The sequence below is a fragment of the Quercus lobata genome, chromosome 8, assembly GCF_001633185.2.
Source record: "Quercus lobata isolate SW786 chromosome 8, ValleyOak3.0 Primary Assembly, whole genome shotgun sequence".
In the NCBI taxonomy this organism is placed as follows: Eukaryota; Viridiplantae; Streptophyta; class Magnoliopsida; order Fagales; family Fagaceae; genus Quercus; species Quercus lobata.
In genome coordinates, this window is record NC_044911.1 from 15,792,851 (window position 1) to 15,815,422 (window position 22,572).

Genomic DNA, 22,572 nt, shown 5'->3' on the forward strand with positions numbered 1-22,572 from the left:
TTTGTGTGGCGTAGTTTGCTTGGTGCAGGGGATGTTCTTCGGGTGGGGTCAATGTGGAAGATTGGAGATGGGCAGAGCATAAAGATTACCATCAATAAGTGGCTGCCACACCCCCCTCTTTTCAAGCCAGGTGCTGACCCTACCTTGAAAGTGGGGGACCTCATCCACCATGACTCCATGCAATGGAATCGTCCCCTGATACAGACCACTTTCATGCAAGCTACATAAAATGATATTCTGCGTCTTCAACTCAGTAACACACGGACAAGAGACAAACTCTACTGGAAAGAAAACAAAGCCCTAGAATTTATGGTTAAGACAGCCTATCAGGTGGCCTTGCGTTTGCACCGAGAGGTAGGAGTTGAACATTCGACGGTGGGCGAGGAGAAGAGGTTTTGGAACAGGATTTGGAGGGTGAATGTACCACCAAAGGTCCGGAATTTTGTGTGGAGAGCGTGCACTGATATCCTCCCAACCAGAGCCAACCTCTACCGCAGGAAAATACCTATTGACCCACTATGCTCAATTTGTGGACAGATCGATGAAACGGTTGGCCATGCACTCTGGGAGTGCCCTATGGCCAGAAACGTGTGGGCGGTTGCGCAAGGAAGATTGCAGAAATGTGGAATAGAAGTACAGAGTTTCTATCGTCTAGTTCGGTAGTTGGAGGAAAAGTTCACAGGGAAGGAAATGGAGAACTGGGCGACGGTGGCATGGGCCATTTGGAATGCCAGAAACAGGTTCTGTTTTGAGGAAAAACAATCCCAGCCAAAGGACATACTTCAGGGTGCGTCAACTCTATTACGGGACTATCAGCGTTGGAACAGAGACTTGGCTGAACCATGACAAGCTACCAGGGAAGCTCCGTGACCAGCTCTTGTTGTTTTTGTCCCCCTTTACTATTATACGTCCTATTGTTGTACTGTTTTCCTTTTATTATTTTACGTTATTTGTACCCCATATGTCAAAGGGGTGGGTCTATAATATCCTGACTTTTGTATACTCTCAGAGGGTTCTTTTGAAAAACCTTTACTCAAAAAAAAAAAAAAAAAATTTAACTATATCATCTTCTTTGATATATCCCAAAACTTCCACAGCCAAGTCTGCGGTGAGAGTTAGATATGTTTGCAAATCTTGGTACGTACTACTAACATTCAACCTTTCTTTCATCCACCATTCCACCACTAATTAACAATCCATACCAACGCTCATCTCTTCATCTCCTGCATTGGGAGCTAATAACACCTCAGGTAACCATTTGTTCATTTCATTAATTGTTCATAAAGATAAGTCTGTTTGAAGTTCTCTTAACTTTTGTAATAAGATTGCCTTGTCATTGTTTTCTTTGATAGTTAAATAGAAAAAACTGTATGAGATTGAAAGAAAATAGCAATTAATATTGATATGCTAAGTTCCAAAATGTGCATTTTGGGTTGTAATGGGGTTTATTTATACTAAGAGTCCTGATTTTCTTATACATAATTTTACATAAATGAACCCCTTTTTGGAAATTCTAGGGGCCACCCATATTTTGATCCTTAGGAAAGATTTAGAATTTCAGAATTTGCTATTTTTTCACATATCCAATCCATATTTGTCCATAAAGTTTGGTTTAGCTCAACCCTAGTTCTTTCACTTGATGTCATTATACTTGTGTTCATAAAACATGCCTTGAGTATACTATCTTTTTTTTTTTTTTTTTTTGAGAGAGAGTTTTAACTTATGACGTCCACTCCTGATGATAGTGGGGATTGAACCCCAGATTTCTTATTCAATCATTAGAGATTTTACTAGTTGGACTAATTGATACCCATTTGAGTATACTATCTTAATTAGTATTATATGAATGTTTCAGTTTATCATATGATACAATTTATGTTTCTAATAGTTTTTTCCCCTTTTGTTAAATTTCAGGACAATTAGGAATGAAGATTGAATTTTGCTGTTATTGTGTCCTCCATATGTACAATGTTTACGACCCACTTTTCTTAAGGTTTACCATTTTTTGTTTTCTTTTTATATTAAGTAAATGCTTCCCCATTTATATTTAAAAATTTATCTACTGCAAATTGTTTTTAATTGATGATAATTTGTGTGTTCTCTTTTCTTAGAACCTTTTTTTTTTAATTTTTTATTATCAAGAAGGTGAGGACCAATACAAACTCAGCTAGGTTTTAATTAAATATTTTATTTCTGTAACATTGATGACTGAGTTATGATTTATGAATGTGCAATTTGATGAAGTCCTCAGAGTCTACTGTAATCATCATCAATGTCTTAATAGATTATTGACTTTCAGATTAAAGTTGGCCATTTGTAAACTTGTTCATATTGTTAGGACATATGTGAGATTGTTAGGGACATATGTGAGATTGTTAGAGACATATGTTATGGAATTTGGCTAATCTTTTGATAAAATGCACATTACTTGTATTTGGGTAGATCTAGGATGAGTTTAGTATTTCAAGAAACAAGTGTTCAAGTTTAGTATCGAAGTCATGCAAGTTTGACCAAGAAACAAGTGAAGAAGTGCTATTTACTAAAGCTCAACAGATGTCTCGATAGAATCATATCTATCGAGGTTTAATGTTGAAGCTCGACAGAAGCTGTATCTATCGAGAATCATGAAATTAGAATTTTTAGATTTGATTTCACGCATATCCATGAGTATTTGTGTAGGGTTTCTTTTCTCATAACTCTAGACATATATAAGGATTATTTTAAGGGCCGTCATAGGGATGCAATTTGATGCAAAGTGATAATATATGCATATTGTAACCGGAGACAATTTGCCCTAATTCATCATATTCTCTTTATAAGCTACTGCGTTTTTTTCCCTAAGGGTTTTGTAACCAAGGAGCTTATTGATCTTCATTGTTGGATAAATTGAAGAACTTTGTAGCCAACATCTTCCTCAAGTTAGTGTGTTAGTCACGTACTGGAATCCGTGCATCATTGGTTAATCATGTACTGAGAGTCGTGCATTGAAAGGAGAGATTGCCGCTACATTACAAGTCTAATTGGGTATTGGGGTAAGGGTTCAACTATAGGTTGGTATTAAGTACTAGAATTCTTTTACTTGTAACCGCTTGTTTTGATAATAGTGGATTCTCGAGAGTGGTGACCTTAAATTCACCCTGTAGGGTTTTGCCTCAATGGTTTTTTCCATTCGTAAACAAATCACTTGTGTCAAATTTATTTTCCGCTGCAGTTAGCTTAGTTGGTGATTTGTTTGTGTTATCACGCTTATTGCATGTAATTGAATCTAATTAATTTACTTGGCTAATTAATTGATTAATTTACCAAAGGGGTCAATACATTCGTGGACTATCACATATGATTCTTCCAATGGAAATAAATTATTTTGTGGATGTTTGAGACAAATATGGACTACAGAATTGGCATAATATATTATTGGACTCAGGAATTATTGTTGCCACTAAGTAACCTTTACCTTCACTCTTCTCTGAATCAACTGCTCAACAAAAAGTCAAACTGATGAAAATAAACTTCATCACTCAATTTATAATTCCCCAGCAGGCCGGTATTTGGCCAATCAACCTCCAATTAGCCACCCTATTGACATTAGAGATCCTTCTGGGTATTGAATCTCTTGCCAAAGTGTTCAATATTTTCAGTATCCAAATGCTTAATGAGAATATTGATTACATGTTGATGATGCAGAATACAATGATTTTAGCAAATTGTAATCCTTGTGAAGCTTTTGTGATGGTGATGACTGAATATGAACATGATGAAAACAAGAATTGAAACAATATTGCAGAATAAAATAAGGAGAATTACTTTAATATATTTTATTGTAGTATCTTTTTTTTTTTTTGGATAAGTTAATTAAATGTAGTGGCCTCATTGAGAATTACTGATTGTAAACTTATTCATAAATTATTCCTCGTAAAGACATGTAAGCAAATAGTAATTTTATTTTCCCTGGTCTATGACATATAGGATTGTAATGTGTAGGGGTGTAAGAATAACTGACCAACCGAAATTTCGGGTTTCGGGTGGTTTCTCTGATTCCAGTTCGGTTTCGGTTTTAAAATACAAAAATCAATTCTCTTGTGTATGTTTCATGATTAAAGAAAATATCATTGTTTTCTTTGCTCTCAAAGGCGGCAGTGCTTTACTCTCTCTTGGCTATTCTTTGTCACTTTTTCAGCCGCCTCACTTCTTTTCTCAGACTCCAAACGTGACTTGACATAGGACTCTTCCTTAAAATTGGCAACCATGCTTATTAATTTAGCTTTCACATGGTCTGGACCCACAACAGAATGAAGATTCAATTTTGCTGTTGTTGTTTCCTCCATATGTCCAATGTTTATGGCCCACTTTTCTTGAGGTTTGCCATTTTTTCTTTTCTTTTATATTAAGAAAATGCTTCCCTATTGTAGTTGCACGATTTTCCTGGCCCAAATTCGATTGATCAGGCCCTGGCCCAAAGCGCAACCCACAATAAATATTTGTAGAGGATGGGTCAAAGAACTTGGCCTCAGCGAGTCTATTCAGTCTGACGCATGGGCAATATGGTTGCAGAAAATAAAGACACGAAAATGGATCTCTCACGTATAAGTTTATTTCTTCAGTTCTCATACAGAATTTTTCGTCCCCTTCTCTAAGGGACTCTACTACATTATATAGTTCCCTTCTCTCATCTCAACCCTACACTTGTTGACTATCTAAGCACCTACATGAGTGGCTGTCCCATCAGACGCCTTCATCTCTCCCCATGTGAGTTGCAGAGGCCAAGGCGGTACTGTTCAGGGGTCATTTCCTCATTAATGCGGCCAAAAGGGTGGTTGGGGCGCAATTAATGTGGTGGTAGCTCTCCATGGGATATTTTGGATTTTATTCATTTTATATGTTGAGAGGGTGAACTGAAGTGGCTGGGGAGAGTTCTTTGTCTGAGCTTCGTGATGTCCGAGGAGGAGTTTCTCCTCGGACAGGTTTCCTTGGCGTTTATTGGGATTGAGTAATGCTTCATACGTGGTTTCTCTTCGGACAGGACGCTCCTCGGACGGGCCTGAATTTGGAATAGCCCATTATTTCTGGGCCGGGCCCCACAATAGCCCCTCAAAACTCCGGTTTCTATCTCTGTCCGAGGATAAAAACGGGGTTTTGACGTTTGGGAGAGGGTGGAAATAAGGAGAGCGTGTGGCGCGCGTGCGGATCGTTACTTCTGACGCGCTGCAATTTACGAGGCGCGGCCATTAACTTCTGGAGGCGTTATGTTCCCTCATCCAACGGTGTGGCGTAGATCGAACGGCTATCGTTTTTTCTTGTATTTTCAGGTAGGAGTGATCTTTTCTCTCTCCTCCTGGCTATATAAGACGTCATAGGGGTTCAGTTTCTTCTTTTATCTGCATTTCATAAACCTTAGAGGCTTCCAGAGAACTCCATCGAACCCCAGAGATACACGAACACTTGCGTCCGTTACGCCATCGTAGTCGTTTTTGTGAAGCGTTTCGTCCACGAGAGATTCCCAGGCGTCTCATTGAACGTTTTGTGAAGGTACCAGTACATTTCGTTCATCTTGCTGTTTCAATTTCCTCCTCGGACTCTACTTTTTTTTTCTGAGTCTTTACTTTTGTTCCCCGGGTAAGTCCAGATGGGTAGATTTGAGAAGTTAGTAAACACTCCAGCCACTATGGAGGCCTTTAGGGCTAAATATCACATTCCCCCAGGGGTTGGGCTACGGTACTGTCCTCTTGAAGGAATATTGACAGATAGGCGTGAGGGAGAAGTCGTTATCCCCATGATTGCTTTCATAGAGGGAGGGATGACACTTCCCATGCGTAAGATCACAAGAGAATACTTGTTCAACCATAGGTTGACGCCGTATCAATGTGCCCCGAATATGTTCAAGATACTAGGCTGTGTAGATGTCTTAGACGAGCGGATGAATCTAGGCCTTACTTGGCATGATGTGGCCTATTTGTACGAATGTCACCGCCTCGGGGATGAGGGGTATTATCTTAAATCCCGGAACGAGGATGTTAGGTTGTTCTCTTGTCTCCCAATATCCAATAAGACCGTGAAGAATGACTTCCTGATTGCCTCTGGGGAGTGGTTCGACGGTATTCATTGTCCAACTCGGGCAGGAAACCCAGGTGCGGCGTTTTTAGGATCGATCATTTTTTGGGAAAGGATTTAGTATTGAGGGTTTATTTTTCTTGCTTTCTTTGTAATCAGGAAACTCTATGAACTAACCCCGCTTTCCTTGATTGCTTGCAGATAAAGTTCACGTCGCTCCTCGGCTAAACTTTGTGAACGTGCCAGCGTTGAACTACTTTCTTAGATCGGAGATTTACGTTTCCGAGGACGGACAGTTGCGTGCGGCCCATCTGGTTCTGGGCTATCAACCTCTGAGCAGCTCTTTCCAGGCTATCGGTCACGCTATAAGGGCGGGCAGTCCGAGGTTGGCTAGGATCGACGTGTCCAGGGACGAGTTCCTAGCTGAACACGATCTGCCACCAGTTGTGCTGCCCGGTGTTAGGAATCCCTACTTAGCAGAGCAGTTACCTCCGCCAAACGAGCCTGGTGCTGCTACTCAGGCCAAAGAGGAAGCTGAATCATCTCGTCTTTCCCTTGAGGCAGAGATAGACGAGTTTTATTTTGAGGAGGAAGTTCAACAGACCCCCCTGGTGGAATTTTCTGATCCCGAAGGAGAGCGGGACCGACATTCTGCAGTTGGTGTTCCTTCTATCGTTATTTGCTCGGACGATACTTCGAACGAGGAGATAGAGACCATGGCAGAAAAAGGAAAAACTCTAAAAGAGCTGATGGCCTCCCGAGGGAAAGGCCGGTTGTCGAAAGGACAGTCCTCGAAGGCGCCAACTCCACCATAGGGCAAGACCCTCCCTCCTGTGGCTCCTACGGACACCTCAGACCTTGGCCTTAAGGTCAATCCAGACTTGAAGAAGAAAAGGCCGGCCGACACTCTTGAGGAGGGCGAGGTGGTTGCCCAGCCGACCAAGCAGCAAAAAACTACTCGCGCGCCAAGGAGCAGAAGGGGCAACTCCTCGGAGAGTCGGGACGAGGAGACTCTTGCGGATGTACGTGCTATCCCGCGTGTATGGGGCCCCAGATTAGAGCTGGATGGGGTGGCCATTCCCTACAATGCTTCGATCCGAGAGTACAATCGGGGCCGGGCGGGCTACATGGCCGAGGCCTTAGAGCAGCCCCTACTCCTTCCTCGGGATATGGAGGCTTATAGGCGGTTCTCTCAGCCCGAGATCTTCCTATCCCTTAAAAGGGATCTCGCGATGGTAAGTAATCCTTTTACTGTTTCATTAATTTATTTGACCTTAGATTACAGCAATCTTGTTTCGTTTGTAGATTACCCAGCAGGTATTCGTGGCTGAGGAATTTTGCCGTAGTAACAGTAGTCGGGCTGAGGTCGAGAACCAGGCGCGAGCGGAGGTGGAGAAAACCTTGGGGTCCCTCCAGCACGATTACACTGAACTCATGGACAAGTTCAAGGAGTCGGAGAACCGGCGCAAGTCTGCAGAGGCTGGTTTGAAGAGTGCTGAGGTCCAGGCGGAGGACCAGTGCAAGGAACTGTTCTCGACCCAGATTAACCTTGCCACCGAGAAACAGGCAGTGCAGGATCTCAAGACCGCTCTGCAAAGGGTCGAGGATGAGCTGCGACGGGCCAAAGAGGAGGCCCAACTGATCCGAGAGGCCACAGAGTCTGAGAAGAGTGCCGCACGCCAGCTCGGGGTCGAAGAGACGGAGGCCAGGCTATCCGAAGAGATCCCCGAGGTATGCCGGGAGTATTGCGATATCTCATGGTCTCGTGCTCTCGACGCTGCAGGAGTTCCTGCTGACTCGGCGCTGAGACTGCCCGAGAGCATTTTCTATCCTAAAGAGATCCGAGCGCATCCTGATGGTGTCCAAGCTGCCTCTGAGCAGGATCTGGCGACGCCTGATGCTGTACTTGTGCCCGATATGGCGAATGATCCCGTCGTAGACTCTACCATCGAGGTTTCGCCTCCTCAGCCCGAGCAGAAACGAGATCCTCCTGTTGAGGCTTAGCCTTCTAGGCTTTTGATCTTTGTACACTTTCCTTTTTTGACCGAGAGTCGTCCAATTTTCCCGCTTTTTTGTAAGGACTTCTCCTTCTAATGTACTCGGAATATTAATATAAAATGTTCGTTTTGCTTACTATGGATGCACGTCAGTAGCGCTCTTCTTTGAACATTTGCAACTATGTAGATACAGATAAACGGTCAAGATAAAAATGGGTTTTTGGGCTGCGCATCTGAGGGTTGCGATGGTGCCAGACTGCGCGCACGTATTAAAATGGTTTCCTTTAAGTAATGATCTCCCAATCTACCATAAGCAATAATTTCCCCCAAGTCTGTGGCCCGAGGAGCCATGCAGGACTTAGGTTCTGTTTAAAGCTATGAATAGTTGTCTTAAGTATTAATTTCCCCTTAGTCTGTGGTCCGTGGAGCCATGCAGGACTAGGTTCTGTTTAAAACTTATGTGAGTAATAATTTCCCCCAAGTCTGTGGTCCGAGGAGCCATGCAGGACTTGGGTTCTGTTTAAAACTACGAATAGTTGTCTCAAGTATTAATTACCCCTTAGTCTGTGGTCCGTGGAGCCATGCAGGACTAGGTTCTGTTTAAAACTTATGTGAGTAATAATTTCCCCAAGTCTGTGGTCCGAGGAGCCATGCAGGACTTGGGTTCTGTTTAAAACTACGAATAGTTGCCTTAAGTATTAATTTCCCCTTAGCCTGTGGTCCGTGGAGCCATGCAGGACTAGGTTCTGTTTAAAACTTATGTGAGTAATAATTTCCCCTAAGTCTGTGGTCCGAGGAGCCATGCAGGACTTGGGTTCTGTTTAAAACTACGAATAGTCGCCTTAAGTATTAATTTCCCCTTAGCCTGTGGTCCGTGGAGCCATGCAGGACTAGGTTCTGTTTAAAACTTATGTGAGTAATAATTTCCCCCAAGTCTGTGGTCCGAAGAGCCATGCAGGACTTGGGTTCTGTTTAAAACTACGAATAGTTGCCTTAAGTATTAATTTCCCCTTAGCCTGTGGTCCGTGGAGCCATGCAGGACTAGGTTCTGTTTAAAACTTATGTGAGCAATAATTTCCCCCAAGTCTGTGGTCCGAGGAGCCATGCAGGACTTGGGTTCTGTTTAAAACTACGAATAGTTGCCTTAAGTATTAATTTCCCCTTAGTCTGTGGTCCGTGGAGCCATGCAGGACTAGGTTCTGTTTAAAACTTATGTGAGTAATAATTTCCCCCAAGTCTGTGGTCCGAGGAGCCATGCAGGACTTGGGTTCTGTTTAAAACTACGAATAGTTGCCTTAAGTATTAATTTCCCCTTAGTCTGTGGTCCGTGGAGCCATGCAGGACTAGGTTCTGTTTAAAACTTATGTGAGTAATAATTTCCCCCAAGTCTGTGGTCCGAGGAGCCATGCAGGACTTGGGTTCTGTTTAAAACTACGAATAGTTGCCTTAAGTATTAATTTCTCCTTAGTCTGTGGTCCGTGGAGCCATGCAGGACTAGGTTCTGTTTAAAACTTATGTGAGTAATAATTTCCCCCAAGTCTGTGGTCCGAAGAGTCATGCAGGACTTGGGTTCTGTTTAAAACTTATGTGAGTAATAATTTCCCCCAAGTCTGTGGTCCGAGGAGCCATGCAGGACTTGGATTCTGTTTAAAACTAGGAATAGTTGTCAGTAGCCCAGCAAGCAGCGAATAATCATGAAAGAAAACGTGTGCTAAGCCATTCTCATTAATAATAATATCTTCTGAGGTTATTTACATTCCATGGTCGAGGTACAGCTTTTTCATCTAAATCTTCTAGGTAGTAGGCGCCTATTCCGGCCACGGATGTGACACGGTATGGTCCCTCCCAATTGGGCCCCAACTTGCCCCAAGAGGGGTTCTTTGCGCTGCCAAGAATCTTCCTCATTACGAGATCACCTGGCCCCAGAGGCCGTGGTTTGACGTTAGCATCATACCCTTGTCTCAGCTTCTGGTGATAATAGGCCACGTGAATCATCGCTTTTTCCCTTCTTTCTTCGGCTAGGTCCAGACTCCGTTCCAATAACTCGTCGTTATCGCTTGGGGTAAACAATCTAGACCTCAGTGTGGGAAAGTTGTTCTCAATCGGGAGCACGGCCTCAACCCCGTAAGTCATCGAGAAGGGGGTTTCACCGGTCGATCGTCGCGGCGTCGTCCGATAAGTCCATAAGACATGGGGGAGTTCTTCTACCCATCTCCCCTTTGCCTCGTCCAACCTCTTCTTCAGTCCGTTCACTATGACCTTGTTCACGGCTTCGACCTGTCCATTTCCCTGAGGGTAGGCGGGGGTGGAATATCGGTTGATGATTCCAAACTCGCGGCAATACTCCCTAAAGTTTTTACTGTCGAACTGCAGTCCATTGTCGGAAATGAGTGTACGCGGGGTCCCGAAGCGGGTGATGATGTTCTTCCAGATGAATTTTTGGGCGTCCACGTCCCTAATGTTGGCCAATGGTTCAGCCTCCACCCATTTAGTGAAGTAGTCCGTTCCGACTATTATGTATCGCTTGTTCCCTGCGGCCTTGGGGAAGGGTCCAACTAGATCAAGGCCCCATTGTGCGAACGGCCATGGACTCGAGAGGGGGTTGAGAACTCCTCCGGGTTGGTGGATATTCGGGGCGAATCTTTGGCACTGATCGCATTTCTTAGCGTATTCTTGGGCCTCTTTCTGCATGTTTGGCCACCAGTACCCCTAGGTAAGTGCCCTGTGCGCCAGCGATCTCCCTCCGGTATGACTTCCACAAATCCCCTCATGTAACTCCTCAAGCAGAGATTCGGATTCTTCTGGATGTACGCAGAGTAGGTACGGTCCAGAATAGGAGCGCCGATATAGTTTGTGGTCCTCTGACAGCCAAAACCTAGGAGCATTCCTTCGTATCTTCTCGGCTTCCAACTTTTCTTCCGGCAAGACGTCGTTTTGCAGGAAGTTCTTTATGGGATCCATCCAGCTGTGACTCTTTCTGATCTGGTGGACTCTGGCAGGGCCTCTACTGATGGGACTTGCCTGGGCTAGATCTTCAACCAGGATCACTCGCGGCAGATTATGTGCCGAGGACGTGGCGAGAGTGGCCAGCGAGTCCGCATGGGTGTTGCCACTCCTGGAAATGTGTGTCAGATTGAAGGACTCAAAATTCGTCTGCAGCCGCTTGACTTGTCCCAGATACTCTTGCATCCTAGTATCTCGGGCTTCCAGCTCACCCATCACCTGTCCGACTACCAGTCTGGAGTCCGAGAACGCTTCTATTATTCTTCCGCCCAACCTCTGAACCATCGTCATCCCTTGAAGTAAGGCTTCGTATTCGGCTTCATTGTTCGTAGCCGAGAATCTGAGCCTTAATGATTTTTCAATGGTAGCACCGTCCGGGGATATTAAAACTATCCCAACTCCTGACCCTCTCTGGTTGGCTGCGCCGTCTACGTAGACCTTCCAATGCGTGTTCCTCCCTGTTGAAATCGCACCAACCGACTTCCCATCCATGTCCCTCTTCTCGGTTATTGTTTCTATGGAGGGCTCAGCAAACTCCGCTACCAAGTCTGCGAGGACCTGCCCTTTGATGGAGGATCTGGGCATATATTTTATATCAAAGGCTCCCAAGAGCGCACTCCACATGGCGATCCTTCCTGTATAGTCAGCGCTTCGAAGCACTGCTCGGAGGGGAAGCTGAGTCAGAACGATGACCGTGTGCGCCTGAAAGTAATGAGGAAGTTTTCGGGTTGCATGCACTATTGCCAGAATTGCCTTTTCTAAAGGTAGGTATCGCACCTCGGCCTCATGTAGTGATTTGCTCACATAGTACACCGGTCCCTGCACCCCATTATCATCCCGTATCAGTACCAGGCTTACAGCGTGGGGAGCTACGGCGATGTAGGCAAACAGCACCTCATCCGCCTCAGGGCTGGACATGATGGGTGGTCGGGACAGGTAGTCTTTAAGTTGCTGGAAAGCCTGAACGCAATCCTCCGACCATGCAAACTCTTTCCACTTGTTTATCAGGAGGTAGAAAGGCCGACATCGATCCGCCGATCTCGATATGAACCGGTTCAATGCCGCAATCATACCAGTGAGCTTCTGTACTTCCTTCGGATTCCGAGGAGCCTGTAGGCTGTTAATGGCTTTGATTTGATCGGGACTTACTTCTATTCCCCTGTGGGTGACCATATACCCTAGGAATTTCCCAGACCCGACCCCGAATGAACATTTGGAGGCATTCAGCCGCAACCGGTGCTCCCTTAATATGGTGAAGATTGTTCCGAGGTCCTTCACGTGCTCGGAAGCCCTTTTACTCTTGACGACCATATCATCTATATAAACCTCAATGATTTTGCCCAGTTGTGGTTCAAACATCCGAGTCATCATTCTTTGGTAGGTTGAGCCTGCATTCTTTAGCCCAAACGGCATCACCTTGTAATGATAGTTTCCGATGGGCGTCATGAAAGCCGTTTTCTCTTGGTCCTCTAGCGCAAGGGGTATCTGATGATAGCCTTGGAAGGCGTCCAGGAAGCTCATTCGGGGGTGCCCCACGGTTGCATCCACCAATCGATCAATTCGGGGTAGGGGGAATGGGTCCTTTGGGCATGCCTTGTTTAGGTCCGTGAAGTCTATGCAGACCCTCCATTTCCCTGTCTTCTTCTTTACCACCACAGTGTTTGCCAGCCACTCTGGGTAAAAGACCTCTTTGATAGCCCCCGCTTTTTTTAGCTTTGCCACTTCGTCTTTTACGGCACTAGCATGTTCCTTTGAAGGGCGTCGGGGTGGCTGCTTCTTCGGAGCGGAAGAGGGGTTGACGTTCAGGTGGTGACAAATAAGGCTAGGATCGACGCCCGGGGCGTCGTAGGCTTCCCATGCGAACACGTCGACATTTTCTCTAAGAAATCCGACCAGTTCCTCCTTTTCTTGAGAGGGCAATTCCGAGCCGACCAAAAAGAACTTCTCCGGGTCGTCGTTGACAGCGATTTTTTCTAAACTTTCACACCCTATCTCCTCGGCCAGGTCGTCGTCTTGCTCTGCCGAGGCGGCTGATTGCTATAAACTTTCAGGGGCCGAGGACTCGGCATGGGGCCGTTGTAAGACGGCGGCCACCATACACTGCCTGGATACGGACTGATCTCCTCGGATCTCTTCCACTTGTCCTTTGGATGGGTATTTCACCTTCTGATGAAGTGTGGAGGTTACGGCTTCCAGGGCGTGGATCCATGGCCTGACGACTATCGCGGTGTAGGGTGAGTAAGAGTCGACGACGATAAAATTCACTTCCACCACCTCCGCCCCAGTCTGTACGGGTAGTCGGATTTGTCCCTTTGGCGTAACCATTCTTCCCTCGAAGCTAAGAAGGGGGGAGTCGTAAGCTGCCAAATCTTCTGGCTTCAGGTTCAGCCCCTTGTATAGATCAGGGTACATTATCTCTACTGCACTTCCCGAATCCACCAACACCCTTTTCACGTCAAAACCCCCAATCCTCAGAGTGACCACCAAGGCATCATCGTGAGGTTGAATAGTTCCTCTCTTATCCTCATCCGAGAACCCCAGTATCAAAGAGCTTCCCTTTTTTGACCTTTTGTGTTCCCTCTGCCTGCTCCCGGAGGGGAGCCGATCAACAGCTAACACCCTGGGGATGGGTGGTCCCGTTCTTCCTGGTGCAGCGAAGATGACATGTATCGTCCCGGTGGGTGGTCTTAAGGTCACGTCCTTTCGAGGTTCTTGTGTTGCTTGGCCGGTGTGGCCGCTCGATAGGTGCAGCAGGTGACGTAACTTTCCTTCTCGGACCAACTGATCCAGATGATTCCACAGATTCCTGCAGTCCTCGGTAGTGTGCCCATGGTCTTGATGATAGTGGCAGTACAGGTTCTGGTTACGTTTGGAAGGTTCTCCAGCCATCTTTCCCGGCCACCTGAAATAGGGTTCATCTCTTACTTTCTCCAGTACCTGTTGTACGGGCTCTCTGAATATGGCATTCACTGTTTGCGGGCTACTCTGCCCAGCCTGTCGCGAAAAATCTCTCCTCGGCTGACCATGATTGTGCCGTTCCGACCTGAAATCATTTGCTTTGGGGTGGATAACCTTCTCCTTCCCCCTCCCTTGCAGCTGATCTTCCTCCACTCTTCTGTACTTGTCTATCCTATCCCTCAACTGATCAACGTTGGCAACTGGTTTACCAGTGAGGGACTTCCTTAAGCCATGGTCGGTGGGGAGGCCGCTCTTGAATGTGCTGATAGCGACAGCATCGTGGTTATCATCCAGGTCATTATATACTTCCCAGTATCTATCGGAGTATGCTTTCAGAGTCTCTCCCTCGTGCATGGACAAGGACAATAGCGAACCGAGGGGCCTGGGGACTCTGGTGTTGGTGATAAAGCGAGAGCAGAAATCCCGAGTGAGCTGCTTGTAAGAGCTTATGGAATTTGTCTTCAGGCCGTTGAACCACCTCATCGCCATTGATCCCAAGCTGGACGGGAAGATTTTGCACATAAGGGCCTCATTTTGCGAGTAGATCGCCATCTTTTGGTTAAATTGACTCACATGCCCTACCGGGTCTGATCGACCGCTATAGATGGCGAATGCTGGTTGGTTGAACCGTCGAAGCAGCTCAGCCCCTTCAATTCTATACGTGAAGGGGGACCTTGAAACCTGATCCAACGCCTTCTTCATGGCGTCGTTTCCCGAACCCTTACTAGATGTGCTCTCATACTTCCGCACAGGGCGTGGTTCCTTTTCGTAGGTAAAGGTTTCACTTGGGGGGGTCCTTGACCTCCGTCGGTAACTCACATCCTCCGCATTAGAGGACTTGTCTGAGTCTGAAGGAGATCGCCTTCGCTGTGCTCGTCGTAGCTTCCTTTTCAGATCATCTATCTCTCTCTGCATGGCCTGGTGACTATTTCGCTTCTGGGACACGTGACTACCTATCTGAGTGTGACTCTGGCTTGTCCGGATAATATGCACACTTCCCTCGCGATTTCCCCCGTGGCCTGGGTTGACGGGGTTATTTTGCCTCTGGGACTCGGCGGGTTGTGTCTGTTGGGAGTCAGCCTCGTGAGGATTCTCCTGGTGCGGACCTAGTTCTGTCATGCTTGACCGTTGTGCTAATTGATGCTCTAGTTCTTCCCACAGACGGCGCCAATTGTAGTTGCACGATTTTCCTGGCCCAAATTCGATTGATCAGGTCCTGGCCCAAAGCGCAACCCACAATGAATATTTGTAGAGGATGGGTCAAAGAACTTGGTCTCAGTGAGTCTATTCGGTCTGATACATGGGCAGCATTGTTGCAGAAAATAAAAACACCAGAATGGATCTCTCACATATAAGTTTATTTCTTTAGTTCCTCATACAGAATTTTTCGTCCCCCTCTCTAAGGGACTCCACTACATTATATAGTTCCCTTCTCTTATCTCAACCCTACACTTGTTGACTATCTAAGCACCTACTTGAGTAGCTATCTCATCAGACGCCTTCATCTCTCCCCATGTGAGTTGCAGAGGCCAAGGCAGTACTGTTCAGGGGTCATTTCCTCATTAATGCGGCCAAGAGGGTGGTTGGGGCGCAATTAATGTGGTGGTAGCTCTCCATGGGATATTTTGGATTTTATTCATTTTATATGTTGGGAGGATGAACTGAAGTGGCTGGGGAGAGTTCCTCGTCTGGGCTTCGTGATGTCCGAGGAGGATTTACTCCTCGAACAGGATTCCTTGCGTTTATCGAGATTGAGTAATGCTTCATACGTGGTTTCTCTTCGGGCAGGACGCTCCTCGGACGGGCCTGAATTTGGAATAGCCCATTATTTCTGGGCCGGGCCCCACATTAGGTATTTTGGTATTCTAATTCTTGATCACAAGTTCTTTTTCTTTATCCCATTGGTTTTTGATTTGATTTGGGTTAATAATTAGGTTTTTTGCAAGTTAGAATTTGATTTTTTTTTTTTTTTAGTGATCCATTTAAATGTTAAACTATGAGACTTTACTAAATTTTGTTTATTTTTTAATACTTTTGGGTGGAAAAATTTGTAGTTTTTATAGAAAAAGTACTCTTAATCGTTGTATTAGAAGTACATTATAATACCACTTGTTCAAAACAAAAAGGTTAGTCATAAGAAAATAATTAGATGAAAAAAATATTTTAACTTTTGCAATTGTGTTTTCATTATTATTATTATTATTATTTTACAATGATGCATATATAGAAACTTAATTCTACAACTTTGCTAATAATTTTTTATTTGATAATCTTTGTTGGTGGATGAATTTGTAATTTCTACAAAGATAATAACCTCAACAGATTATTAGCAACAAATATATTTTCTAATTGGTCCAGTTAATCATTGTTAAGTTTTATTAATTTTTTAGATACTTTTTCCAATGTTTTGGATTGAAGGGTAAAAAAAGGGGTTGAGAAAGTTTGTTTAATACTAAAATAATAATTTCCAAATTTTATATACCTTTTAATGATACACAAAATATTATAAATAAATTTTATTAAAAAGTGAATATTTTTACTAACTTGCCTTTTGAATTCCTATAAAAAAAATTGTATTGTTTTCATTTTGGTATGAAATAAATTATATATATTACAATTTTTTATTTCTATAATAAATGAAAATATGATTATGAAATGCATTACTCTTTATTAAATTAGTCTAAATTTTAAAAAAAAAAATTAATGAGATCACCATAAATTAATCATAGAAATGATCGGCCTCCTCCCTTCACTTTTCTCTTGGGCACGTATCTATACATATTAATCCATTAATTGCCACAACTAAAAAGAATGAAAGAGTCTCTCCTTTTCAATGTGGAATTAAACATTCCACTAACTCCTTATCTTCTATATTAACTCCCATATTTTTACATTTATATTGTCCTATAAATTTATTTTAATTAACTATATTAAAATGCTCCAACAGCTGTGATTTTTTTGCTTAATTTTGTTGTTGTAGGCTGTGGTGAATAATTTGGAAGATGCACATGAGTTGATTGACACTGCGATTTCGACTTCATTGAAGGAAAGCAAGCCTGTTTATGTTAGTATAAGCTGTAACTTGGCTGGGATTCCTCATCCAACGTTTAGTCGTGAACTAGTTCCATTTTCGTTAAGTCCCAGGTAAAATTTTGGACTTTTTATTTTTTATTATTTAAGGAGATTTTATTTTCCTTGTGTAGGAAAAAGTGAATATTAAAAAACTATATTTTGAAAAGGTACTGTTGAAACCATGTTACCAAATAGGAGATTCTACTTAACATTACTATTTCGCGGTGAAAAAGAGTGTTCTTAAATGAAAACACAAAAAAACTGGCATATTTTTTTGTTCTTAAAATCGAAGTTAGAAGAAATGCATCTTCAAATTGCAAATTATGCATTTTCAACTTTGTTTTAGTATTGCAGTTTTTAAAGCAACAGTACATTGTATAGATTTTACCAAATGATTGCGTTTTTAAAAATCATGTTTTCAAAACCATTTTTTGTAGAGCCTGTAATTCTGGTTGTACTATTATGAGATTTACTTATTGGGTTTTTTGTGTTTTGGGGAGGATAAAGATTGAGTAATCAGATGGGATTAGAGGCTGCATTGGAGGCAGCAGCGGAGTTTTTGGACAAGGCTGTAAAACCAGTTTTGGTGGGGGGTCCTAAACTGAGAGTTGCAAATGCAACCGATGCATTTGTTGAACTAGCTGATGCTTGTGGTTATCCCCTTGCTGTGATGCCATCAGCGAAAGGGCTTGTGCCTGAGCACCACCAACATTTCATTGGGACTTATTGGGGTGCTGTCAGCACTCCATTTTGCGCAGAGATTGTGGAGTCTGCAGATGCTTATTTGTTTGCTGGACCTATATTCAATGACTTTACCACTGTTGGGTATTCATTGCTTCTCAAGAAAGAGAAGGCAATCATTGTGCAACCTAACCGTGTTGTGATCGGGAATGGACCTGCATTTGGGTGTATTTTGATGAAGGATTTCCTCAGAGCACTTGGCAAGCGGCTCAAGTGTAATACAACTGCTTATGAGAACTATCATAGGATCTTTGTTCCTGAGGGGCCTCCTTTGAAGTCTGCACCAAAAGAACCTTTGAGGGTTAATGTTCTGTTTCAGCATATACAGAACTTGCTGTCTAGTGCGACTGCTGTGATTGCTGAGACAGGGGACTCATGGTTTAACTGCCAGAAGCTGAAATTGCCACAGGGCTGCGGGTAAGTGGTGGAGAGCATATAGTATTTGATGTTTGTTTCTAAGTTAGAGCTTTTAGTATTAATTCAAAGTTTTGATTGGCTTGCAGATATGAGTTCCAAATGCAATATGGATCAATTGGTTGGTCAGTTGGTGCGACTCTGGGCTATGCACTGGCTGTGCCTGAGAAGTGAGTGATTGCTTGCATTGGTGATGGGAGCATCCAGGTTTGCCTTGTTCCTATTTGCCTGTAGCAATTTTTTTTCTACTTACAATGTAGGCAAGTAAGAACCTTGTGGACCACATCCAAATTGTTAATTGGTTCTTTTTTTACTTATTATGACATTTATCACTTAACAAATGAAAATCTAGAATCAATATTGTCATGAAAAATTCTTGCAAAATTCCAGAATGGCATTGTATGTCAATGTTTCAAATGTCATACATGGGTTACTGTATCTTACCTAAATCTATATATTAATTCTTTCCAACATACTAGAACTGCCAAGATTTCACCCAGCACATTGATTTGTAAAATCTTGATGTGTTTTTTATTGCCTCACAGGTCACTGCACAAGATGTGTCAACAATGATTAGATATGGGCAAAGAGCCATCATCTTCCTGATAAACAATGGTGGATACACCAGTGAAGCTGCAATCCATGGCGGGCCTTACAACGTGATTAAGAACTGGAACTACACTGGGTTGGTTGATGCACTCCACAATGGCGAGGGCAAGTGCTGGACCACCAAGGCGAGTTGTTTAACATGGTGCATACGCTCTAGTGCATCAATAGATTCAATACCAATGCTTACAAACACTGATAATACGATTCTTTTGTACATTCATTGTTTTCAGGTCGGTTGTGAGGAGGAGCTGATTGAAGCAATTGGAACAGCAACAGGGGATAAGAATGACAACCTATGCTTCATTGAGGTGGTTGTTCACAAGGATGACACCAGCAAAGAGCTGCTTGAATTTGGCTCAAGGGTCTCTGCTGCCAATACCGGCCCACCCAACCCTCAGTAAATCTTAGCCACATTAATGAGATTGAAAAACACAAAATAAATTGAGCAGTTTTATGTAACATAGTAATACTGAGTTTGTTTCTTGAGTGGTTTGCGTAATGAACAAGGAGAGCTTTGCTGATTTATGTGTAATGTTCTCTTTGGATTTGCTTTACTATTGAAAGATCAAATTAATGAGTTTTGTGATAACATTTTTCCAGTCTTTTTCCAAGACTACTGATATGGTTTGTTGAGATTAGTGCATAATAAAAGTAGTATTAGTAGTAGGCTTATTCGAAGCCCGATGGTGACGTTGCTTCAATCACAACTTATGATTTTAGTGTATTGTAGAAATGGTTAGGTCTTTAGTTAGGGGGTCTCACAGTTATAGAAATTGGAATTTAGTACTCGTTTTGATAGGTCTGACGAAACCAACTACAGACGAACATAACGTTATAGACGAAGTCATCCTCATGGACGAACCGAGACAAGTGCCTCCATCGCTGACGAAGGCATCAGGCCCATTCAATACCACCAATAACACCTCGAACAGTTACAACAACAGTTATGCAGACCGTTGAAAGCACATTAAGACCCCGATATTAAGCAGGAGGCGTTACCAAGAAGGGCATTAACATCCCATTATTAACCACAACGGTCAGAATCCAAGGGAACCTATATATAAGGCTCTCACATCACCAACAGGAGGTACGAAGATACTTTCAGATATATTTTCTCGCTTTGTGATATTGCATTATTCTTTCATCAGTAACTTCTTGGTATTGACTATGGCATCGAAGACTTTATGGCAGGCACCACACCGATGACCACTTTGAGGCACTATCACCCGGGCTGAAGGTCAGTTCCATCTGCTATCTCTGACTGACGAACTTACGCTTCATCAGTTTGGTGTCGTCTGTGGTAAACGACATTTTCAGATTCATATTTGAGAACGTAGTTTCCATCAAACCTCTACATTCAGATGGAACCCAATCCAGATTCTGCAGCCTTGGCCCAGCAAGTTCAAACTCTTGCAGCCACCATTGAAGAACTCACCAAGCAAAATCAGGAAATGAAGCTACGGCTTCAACAAGTCCAACAGGCTCAACAGGAGGAGAGCCGGTCCAAAGATAACATGGAGGGAGAAAGGGATAGCCATAGGAGGAGTATTCATTAAAGGCCAACTACTCCGGATGAGCAGAATTCAAATCTCCTTCAAGAAATGAGGAAGGAGATGGACGAACTGAGGAACGCCATTAAGGAGAAGACTAACCGAAGCATGGACAGAATGGTAAGGGCCACGGATTCGCCTTTCACCTTGGCGGTGGTTGAATGCCCTGTACCATCGAAGTTTCGCTTACCTCAACTTGAGCCATTCGACGGACTCAGAGACCTTGAGGATCACCTTAATACCTTCAAGACGACTCTAGGTCTTCAACAGCCACCCGACGAAATACTGTGTCGTTCCTTTCCCACCACTCTCAAAGGAGCTGCAGGGGAATGGTTCGCAAAGTTGCCGACTTTGTCCGTGAACAACTTCGAGCAATTGAGCAATGCCTTCTTGCATCACTTCATAGGGGGGTAGCGTCCAAAGAGGCCGACGGACCACTTGCTCACCATCAGACAGGGAGAGAAGGAAACTCTGAGGTCGTATGTGAAACGCTTTACTCGAGAGACTCTAGAGGTGGACGAAGCTGATGACAAGGTACAGTTGACGACCTTCAAAACGGGACTGAGATCCTGAGATCTCGTGGCCTCCCTCGCAAAGAATCCTCCAAAGACGATGGCAGAAATGCTCCTAAAAACACAAAAGTACATGAATGCTGAAGATGCTTTAGTGGCCATAAAGGATGTAGAGAAGCCAGGAGACAAGACAAAGAAGGAAGACGAGCGTAGGCGTCAAAAGAGGGAGCGCCCAGATCGTCGAAACAGTGACGGGAATAGGAGAAAAGATGATAAAGGTTCTCGGACGATAAAATTTACTCCTCTGGTTATGCCTGCTGACAAAATTTTAACGCAGATCAAGGACGAGCACTATCTCAAATGACCAAGACCATTACACTCATCCCCTAACGTTCGCCTGCTGACAAAATTTTAACGCAGATCAAGGACGAGCACTATCTCAAATGACCAAGACCATTACACTCATCCCCTAACGTTCGTGATAAGAATAAGTACTGCCGATTCCACAAAGATCACGGCCACAACACAGAAGATTATAGGGACCTAAATGAGCAAATAGAGGAGTTGATACGGAAAGGGAAATTACAGATATATGTGAAGACTGAGAAATATAGTAAGTTCAGGGACAGTAATGAGAGCCAGCATGGGTCCTCTTCCAGGAGTGACGACCGCCCGTCCCAACCTCCACAGGATGTGATCGGGGAGATAAAGACAATTATAGGAGGGCCCTTCTCAGAAGGATCATTTAAATCCCTAAAGAAAGCATACCAGAGGCAGGTAAATAGTGTCCACACGATACCTCCGTCCAAGCAATAACAAACAAACCGGGACATGTCCTTCAATGAAGGGGACGCCAAGGGAGTGAAGCAGCCCCACAATGACCCTTTGGTTATAATTCTAAATATAAATGGATTCAATACCAAAAGAATCCTCGTGGACAATGGTAGCTCCGCAGACATCATTTACCTCCCTGTCTTCCAACAGCTAAAGACTGCGCCCATTCGACTCTCCCCTCGTTAGCTTCAACGGGGACAGGGTATACCCCAGGGGCATAGTGACGTTGATAGTGACAGTGGGGACCTATCCAGTGCAGTTGACTTGTCAGTTAGACTTCCTAGTGGTGGATTACCCCTCATCCTACAATGTCATCATTGGGAGGCCCACGTTCAATAAATGGAAAGCAGCCACGTCCACCTACTGTTTGAAGGTGAAATTCCCAACAGATAACGGTGTCGGCAAAGTAAAAGGAGATCAAGTCCTGGCCAGAGAGTGTTATCATGCCATCTTGGCTGCAAAAGAGAACCACACGTGGATGATTGAAGAGAAGGAAGAAAACAAAATGGAAGCCTTGGAAACAGTGGAACTGGCTGAAGGGGAAGCAAACAAGATGACTAAGATAGGGACGACGCTAAGCCCTGAGATGAGAACAAGACCCATCCAGTTCCTTAAAGAAAATCTAGATGACTTCGCATGGAGCCACGAGGACATGCCGGGCATAGCTCCAGAAGTCATCCAGCATAAGTTGAATGTGAACCCAGAACGGAAACCCGTCCAGCAAAGACGAAGAGACTTCGCCCCAGAATGAGATCAAGCAGTCGTAGATGAAGTTACCAAACTATTGACGGTAGGGTTCATCCAGGAAGTGTACTATCCTGAATGGCTCGCAAA

General features: G+C 43.9%; 1 pseudogene; it reads left to right on the forward strand.

Moving 5' to 3' along the window:
- The first annotated feature begins 620 nt into the window (after positions 1-620).
- On the forward strand, positions 621-19,243 carry LOC115956481 (annotated as a pseudogene).
- The last annotated feature ends 3,329 nt before the right edge of the window (positions 19,244-22,572 follow it).